At 51.4% G+C, this 8,383-nt stretch overlaps 1 long non-coding RNA gene across 1 annotated transcript; it reads left to right on the top strand.

Annotated features, from left to right (window-relative positions):
- Positions 1-555: 555 nt before the first annotated feature.
- LOC120372401 lies at positions 556-7,576 on the top strand. The gene is made up of 3 exons (XR_005584952.1): positions 556-747; positions 6,151-6,234; positions 7,432-7,576. It is a non-coding gene; the product is annotated as an uncharacterized LOC120372401 (long non-coding RNA).
- Positions 7,577-8,383: the final 807 nt, after the last annotated feature.

Here is an 8,383-nt window from a genome sequence, read left to right as displayed (position 1 = left end):
GTTATGAACTTACGCCCACAGGCAGAGCCCTGTGGGGTTTGAAGGACGGACTCCCGCGACTTGCTGGAGCTGGGCTGATCGCTGGTAACTTATTAGCAGGTGGGTAGGTTCTTTTCTGGGTTTTAATGTTTTCTCTGTAACGTTTTCACCTTATGAATAAATGTGCTGGCGTAGCAGACCCACCTCCTAGGGGACAAACCAATCGCCACGTCCATCTGCTCTGCTCTGCCTTCTACACAGGCTCGTTTATTCTCAAGGGCCACGCAAGGGCAAGAAATATGGAGAAGTGAAAGTGACAGTCCTGCCCTCCCTTTGCCTTAGGGGCACGGGCACCGCAGGGTCTGCCTGCCACTCAGGGGAGTGTCTGTCTCTCCTGACTCCCCTCTGACCCAGCTGGCTCCTCACTAGAGCTTCCAGCTGGGAATCATTGAGGGGAGCCAGTCATTAGCTGCTGCTGCTGAGCTGGATCAGCTGATTCCCACCTGCCTGCTGGGTGGCTCCTGAGGCCAGGGCTTGCTGCTTCCTGCTGTGCAGGCCGGCCAGGGGAGAGGCCACTGCTGCAGCTTGCTTAGGAAGGCTGGTGGGGAAGCTCTGGCCTACGCTGGCCTCTGACTTGCTGAGAAGATCACAGGGCAGGCGGGGAACTGTGCAGCCTGGAAAAGCCCCGACAGCAGGAGGCGATGCGGGTCTCTGCCAAAGAGAGGTGACATCTGAGGCACCGTGGCGGCACCATGGAGGGGAATACAGGTGCAGTTGCCCTGAGTGGTGACTCAGCGCTGTGCAGAATCAGGCCCTGGGGTAGCCAGCTCCCAGGCACTTGGGCTCCTGGTGTTTCTCAGGAGAGAGTTGGGAGAAGGGTGACTGCAGGGCAGGGGAAGGGAAGAGGGGAGACGGAGGTTGGAATGCCGCTGCGTCCCATTTCCTTCTCTCCAGGAGATGTCCTGGAGGGCCTGGTGCTGCCATCTCCCCAGTCTGCAGCCAGAAAGCAAAGGCCCCCCGGTCTCCAGCACGCTGCCTGTGCCCCCCCGCCCGCTCCCGGGAGGAGATGTGCTGTGTGCACCTGGCGGGGCCTGGCCCTCAGTGTGTCGCTGTTGCTGAGGGAAACACCCCAGGCCCGAGGAACAATGGGCTGGTGCTGTTCGGTTTGAGTTAATTACAGAGTCGCTGCTGGAAGCGAGATGAGCGTCTCCGGCGTGAGGAGGTAATTATGGCGTGTGGCAGAATGAGCCCAGACTAAAATAGCCCGGCCCGGAAAGCACAGCACACAGCGTCACTGCCTGTCTCCAGGAATTCATTTTCCAAAATGGTGCCTCACTTAGAGATGGGCCGAACCCCAGCCCTTGGCTCCGGCCGACCCCGACCCTGGAGGAGGGGGCAGGGTTCCTCGTCTGGATGGGAATCTCCTGGCCAAACGCGTCGCTATTGTGCGGCCGTTCAAAGAGCGTGGGGGTTGTGGGATCAGAACGGAGCTAATGGCGCCTCTCTCCTTCCCCCGCAAAGCGAGCCAGGAAGTTGATCTTAGCAGCACTGGCGTATAGGGGCTGCTGCGCGTGCCCCTCACAGCGGGCGCCCCAGTGGGGTGCGGGGAGGGGCGGAGAATCGGGGGGGGTTGGGAGAATGGCGCAAAGGCAGTGGCTCATGTCAGGGTGGGCAGGAGGGAGCAGGACGGGACCAATGTTCATGACGCAGGTAGGCCTGGGTTTAATTCCACAAGCCAGGTGCCTGGCCTGGCCCCTTTGATCACTGGTGGGCCAGATGCCCTGAGCATTGAGTATGTCGTCCCCTAACTGTAGCCAGCAGGTCCTTCTCCTGGCACTGTACTGATGAGTTCAGCATTGGGGACTGCTACTAGCTTCTGCCCCACACCTGGGACCAGATCCTCCAAAAAGCCCAGTAAATTGGATGTATGTGTGTGTGTGTGTGTGGGGGGGGCGGATTATAACAGATCATGCAGCTGTTCCTTTGCTGTAGGAGATGTATTTCAATGATACAGAATGTCCAAGTCTGGGGAGACATTGGGTACGGCTGCGCGTTGCTCTGCCAGCAAAGCCTGCTGCCCCCGCACCAGGGCTAGCTAATAAATGCTCTCCCGGTGATGGGGAAACCAGGTATGTACATGGCCATTACTTTAGGAAGGATGTTTGAAGGGTCTCTCCTTTTTTAAATTTGATGCTCAAACGTTAATCAGAATCCTCTCCAGTAGCGTTGTTTCTATGTGACTTTAGCTTAGTGGCTTGTTGTGAGTATTTTTATTGAGGTGCAAAATGCAAGAAGACAAACCCTATCTCCACCAAAATAGTCTGAGGCCGAGATGTGAGGGTCATTCCAGGCACAGAGGGGTATTATGAAGAATTAGCATCCATTGGCAAATGGGTCCTTTCTAAGAACTCTTATCTTCTTATCAGACAACTAGATTAGTCAAGATCTGGAGTGCCCTGGCCAGTTTGTATAACAATCATTAATTTCTGCTCAGCTTTACAGGCTATTGGAACTGTAGGTATTATTTACTTCTTGTGTGTTCCTTGCCCTGTCTTGTAGAACACATCCCCAGAAGGCTGTTCAGTGGTTATTTATGCCTGTGGTTCCTTGTAGGATCTTTGCAAGTAATGCAATCGAGAGAGAGCTATTTTGGTACCCAACATGACACTCTCAAATGTCAGGTCTAATTAGTTATTTCTTACAAGAAAAAAATGCTTCTCACTAAAACCTGCTCTGGCAGAACAATGCCATTAAGCAGCGCGTGCTGCTCATCTTGGCTTCATGAGAAAACTCTGAGAGCTAAATATGGCCCTAGAAAGATGCAAGGAGGCTATCGCTACAACCCGCTGCAGACGATTGTTCTCCAAGGGAGAGCCTCTTAAGGAGGTTTGTTCCTGCAGGTGGGGTCACTTCTATTTTGTAATCCGACCTTCTCTTCATCTGCGTCTATATATACTGTGGCCAGAGCCTCACCCGGCAGCACTTCAGAGGAGTCACACCAGGGATGAATTTGGCCTTGTATTCGTAGGACCAATTTATCACCTGCACTCCTGAACATTCATCCTGATCTGCACAACAGCAGCTTATTGGCTAATGGGCAGGGAGGAGGCAGGCTGGGATATCTGTTAGCTTCATTCTCTGTTTAAAATGCCAGCTAAACTGTCCTGATGTGGCTGCATTCTTTATCAATCCGATGCTGCTTGCATGGAGTGACTGGAACTGGCCATGTCCCCCAGTGCACCCTGGTCAATGAGTTCTCGGCTCCAGTGGGGTTTCCAGGATACACATGCTGGAAAAAACAAATTAGTCAAAACAGTGAGAGACAGAACGTATCGGGCATGTAACATTTGCTTTGTCCCCTCCTCCCCTCTGCCCCCAGAATGAGCATTCTCTAAATATACATTGAGTCAAAGACGTAACAAACTCTCTGGTGCCCCAAAATAGCCCAAGGGAAACAAATAAAGGAAGCTAGGAAGGGTACGTCTGAAGCTATGGTTTAACAGTTGGAGTTAACTGTCGGCTCTGCATCTAACCAAATGCTTAGATCTGAACAATGGAGCTTTGCCGAGTTCTGGATCTAAATCGAGGGTTTTGAGGGTTCATTTGTGTTTGTTTCTGCTTTCCACAGGCTTTCCAGTGTTTCATGGAGCCATCTATTAAGCTGAAATAAAGCCAGATTCAGGGTTTCATGGTGCTGCTGGAATCTCCTCCCAGTATTTCCATAAATAGCATTAAAAAAGCTTGTGGCAACCTACACACCAATATAAATATCGAGATATTTAGGTTCCCGTGGATCCTGAATGCACAGCCTCAGTCTGAATCAAGAGCTAGTGTTGCAACCTTTACTTGTGCGAGTAGTCCTCACTCATGCAAATAGTCCCACTGAAATTGCTGACACTGGGTATGAGTTAGCAGGTCTGGGTCTTGAGAGCTCCTCATGGAAGGACAGGGCAGGGAATGTTCTGTAGAGGTTTGCACTGTGGCTAATGCACTTATGGTGCTCTAACATCGTAGTAATAGTGAAGGATATAGAAGAGGTACCATGTCCACAGGGACACACTTTCAGCTGTTGGGTCCCTGCACTGCAACTTGACTATCTGAAACCTTCCAAATGCTCTTAGCGGCATGTCCATAGATGCACGTCAGCTCTGAGTCCCACACTCTGCAACAGGCTGGGAAGTTATTTAGCCAGATGGCTCTGGCTGGGTCTTCCTGCAGCCTGGTACCACATGTTTTCATTTACAGGGGTGCAAAGTGGATGCAATGCCACATTTTGATTTAGCAATATTTTACCCTCCCTGTCAGGGGCGGCTCTAGGAATTTTGCCGCCCCAAGCACGGCAGGCAGGCTGCCTTCCGCGGCTTGCCTGCGGAGGGTCCGCTGGTCCCGTGGCTTCGGCGGACCCTCCGCAGGCAAGCCGCCGAGGGCAGCCTGCCTGCTGCCCTCGCGGCGCTGGCAGAGCGCCCCCTGCAGCTTGCCGCCCCAAGCACGCACTTGGTGTGCTGGGGCCTGGAGCTGCCCCTGCTCCCTGTGCACAGGAGAACCTGATGACCCACAGTGCAAGACAGCAGAGAATCAGGCCTGTAGCATCTATGGGGCAACCTAACATCCTACCGTAGCAGTGGGATTCTCTAATTCTGGCAGTCTGGCTCCATGGAGTGAGGGGAGCCTGCATATAATGTGCTGAGCTTTAACAAGCAGGCAGAGCTGATGGTGCCACCTCTAGTTAAGGCTGCTAATGTGGTTTATTATAAGAACCTGTTTTCAGTTGCTTATAACTTTGCCAGACTTTAAACTGGGCTGCAATTTTTGTTGCAGGGTATCTGTTTCAGACTGAATTTTTGGAAGGTTTTAGCTAAAACATTTCAGCTGTTTTTGAGACAAAATTAGGAAAAAATAGTTTCTTTTACCCAGTTATAAAATTCGGATCACTATTTATTTGTAAAAAAAACAGGAGTACTTGTGGCACCTTAAACTTATTTTTTTTTTTTAGCATGCTGCGTGAGCTCAAAGACTTCTTCTTCGGATGCATAGAATGGAACACACAGACAGGAGATATTTATACATACAGAGAACATGAAAAGGTGGAAGTATGCATACCAACAGGCAGAGTCTATATTTGTATAGTTTTAGCATCTCCAGGCTTTGGGGTGGGGACTCTATATTTGGCAGAGGGGTGTCTGCAGTCAGGGTGCTTTTTGCTGCCTTTGTGAAAATCCACCCAGATTTGGCTGAGTTATATGCCTCTGGAAAAATCCCCTGTCACGGAGTCCCCGGGCGATGCTCTGGAACTGCTCCCCACAAAGCCAGTCAGGACTTTGGGGCACCTCCTCTCTCTCAGAGCAGACTTTTTCAGGGCAAGAAGCTCACACGTCTTCACCACCTGGGTCTCTCCTTGGAGCATTCAGCATCCTCTGCCCCTCCGTGCGCTTCCCACAGCAAGCCCGTCCCAGCGGGGTCCTGGGGAAGCCACAGGGTCCTGCACCCCCACTTCGCAGTCAGCACCTCTGATAAACAAGTGGAAAACTTGGGCCTTACCCTTGTCTCTGCCTCGTGTAGCACTGAGGATGACCAGCACCGTGCGGGAGCATTGCGAGGTCTCATTTGTTATTGGGTGTGAAGTGATCTGAGGGGCTTGATCTTCTCTCCAAGGCCCTGCTCCTGCGTTGTGACCTGCCTGGGCGGAATCAGTCACTGCAGGCAGTAGGGTTCCCAGCGAGGCTGATGTCCGCCTGTGTGAATCATGGTGGAGGAGTGGGGCCTTAATGCAAACCATGGTTATTGTAGCTGAAGTGACTGATTTTGCTGGACGAGCATTCAACTCTCCATCTCCAGGGAGTGGCTGGCCACTTCTCTACCATTGGCAACCCTTTCATTGACCTAAGAGAAGGAGAGGTGCGAAAGGTGGGAATATTCTCAGACACATACCCTGTGCGGTAGCTCGGCGTTCTGTGTCTCTTAGGAGTGGCTTTGCCTTGCCCTCTGACTTGGAGGTTGATCGTTGGCTGTGGCCACGGAGCCGAGTAATGGTGGCTGTTATTGATGCTCGTGGTGTAGCATCCATTACTTCTGTTACATCCCTTTGGGGAAATTTCTGAAGCAAAAAGGTATAATCTATGGAGATGGCGCACTGATAAAAATAACCCTGGCATCTCTCTCCGTCTGTTCCAGGGTTATTGTCCTGTCAATCCGTGGTCCCTGAAGTGTCATCTGGCTGAGTGAGCACACAGCTGTCATTCTGCAAAGCACCATGGGGTACGTTGCTAGGACGTTGTCATTTCGTAGCCCTTTCTGCTGCAGTCCTTTGCCCTCTCTCGGGTTGAGCAGGGCGGGGCTGGCATGTGGATGGGAGACCTCGGAGGACCCGGGGCTGGTGCCAAGGTCTGGCTCTTCCTGCGTCAGTGCAGACCCACCCCCCCGAGCCCGGTGGTAGAGGTCCCCCATCGGCAGATGCTGGTTTTCAGATGAAGCTGTAAACCCGAGAATCTGGCCAGCTTGTGGGCTTTAAGGATCCTGTGGTGGCTATGTCAGAGTGCTTGCCTGGAGCCATGCCGCCCCCACCTGAGCTAAACCTGGGGAGGAGGGTATGGAGGGGGCCACCCTATTCCATCTGGAGCAGGGTTGGGAGTGAATCATAGGCTCCCCTTCCCTCTGTGGAGGCCTTGTGCCAGCCCCACATCCCCTCGCCCCTGGCTGCAGCTGCCACCAGGTTCCCGCCTTTAAAGGGTGCAGGGGTGGGGAGCTCCTCAGTGCAAAATGGAAAACTCACTAATGCTCCAGATTGGGGGAGGGAGGGTGGACTTGCCTCTGTCCTCCCACTTAGCACCCCCCCATGTTCTTCTGGGGTTTATTCAGGGTTCCGGAAGTGGGGGCACTGCCAGAGAAGTGGCTGACCGTCACCCCTTCCATTCAGAAAAGGGGAGAGTCCCCTCCCCGCAGGGACCATGCTCCCAGACTTAGGCTAGGACCAAACCCAGATGGTGGTGATGATGACAGGCACCGTACAGGAGCGTGGCGAGATCTCATTTGTTGTTGGGTGTAAAGCGATCTGTGGGTCTTGGACACAATCGACTATCTAAAGCCCTGCTCCTGCGTTGTGACCTGCCTGGGCCGCTGGGTGGACTGTCGTTTAAAGCAGCAGGTCTAGATAGTGATGCCAGATTATCAACCCGTTCCCTGTCAGTTCACTGAACAAAGGGGGTTCCAGTGCCCTTTTGCAGGAGCTTGAAATAGAAAAGAGGAAACAGACTTGCTCTGTGGTTAATAGAAAGGCAAGGCTGGAGCATTCGAATCAGTACCTGTCTTGTTACCGTCAGAAGTGTTATCACATGCCCAGGTCTAAGACTGGCTGCAACATGCCTGACTGCTCGGGGGGAGCCCCCTTGCTCCAGAAATAACTAGCTCACTGCCTGTTTCCATGTTACACTAGTGCCCCCTCCCTTTGTTTGCCAGCCACTGAAGAGTTATACAACAGGATGTTCATTCTAAGCTGTTAGAGGACGTAATTCAGGACAGGATGCTCACAGCAACAAACCAGCTTTTCTGCCCTTACCCTGGACTCTGCTTGCCAGTCTGAGTGACAGGGCACATGCCAATATTGCCACATGGAAGGTGCTGCTTTGAAGAGGTTTGTGCAACTATTTTCTTTAGTTTCTGACCAACTGGGTTTCTTGACTCCTCACCCACAAGCTTCACTTGAGTTTCTTGTTAGAAGTTCAGTTTTCATCTGCTTTCATGCTGAACCCATACAAAATGGAGAGTGTTGCCTGACTTTGATACCGAACCAAAAACCATCTTGAGTTGGCTTGAAACTGGGTTTGTTCAAAGCTCCCAGAAGGGGTTGCAGACTGTTGGGTCAGAGATGGACCCAAGCTGCAAACTTGAATCTGGATTTTTGAATCCCCCAAAATTAGGATGTTTGGATCCAGGGGTTTTGTTCAGCCTTTTAGGGATTAACTGCCAAATCGAGGTCTCAATCCAGGTTCACATTCAGGAGTGTTCTTGTGCAGGGCTCTGGTTCTGATTCAGGCCCATCTCTGATTCTGATGAACCTGGGCTGATTTTGGCACTAACATCAATCACAGGAAGTTGTCTTTCCAACAAATAAAGTACCCAGGGAACTTTGCATAGTCCCTGTAATGCCATAAACAGCAATAATTCCCATGCAGATATAGTTATTCTTTCACTCTCTAAGGAATGTTATTATCTGAAAAAGTGCAAATGCAGTGAAATTGCCCAATTAAGTAGTTTGGTAATTGTCAAAAAGGAGAACTTGTTTTCTTTGGATTGCAACACAAAATTGCGTAATGTGACTTGCAGCATATTCTACTCTTCAGTGTTTCAGGCGGAGGCTTTGGAGCAACTTAAAATTCAGGCTGTAAAAAGAAAAATAATTCTGAGACTT

Source organism: Mauremys reevesii, linkage group 9 (assembly GCF_016161935.1).
Source record: "Mauremys reevesii isolate NIE-2019 linkage group 9, ASM1616193v1, whole genome shotgun sequence".
NCBI classification, from domain to species: domain Eukaryota; kingdom Metazoa; phylum Chordata; order Testudines; family Geoemydidae; genus Mauremys; species Mauremys reevesii.
This window is presented reverse-complemented; position numbering and strand designations above follow the sequence as displayed.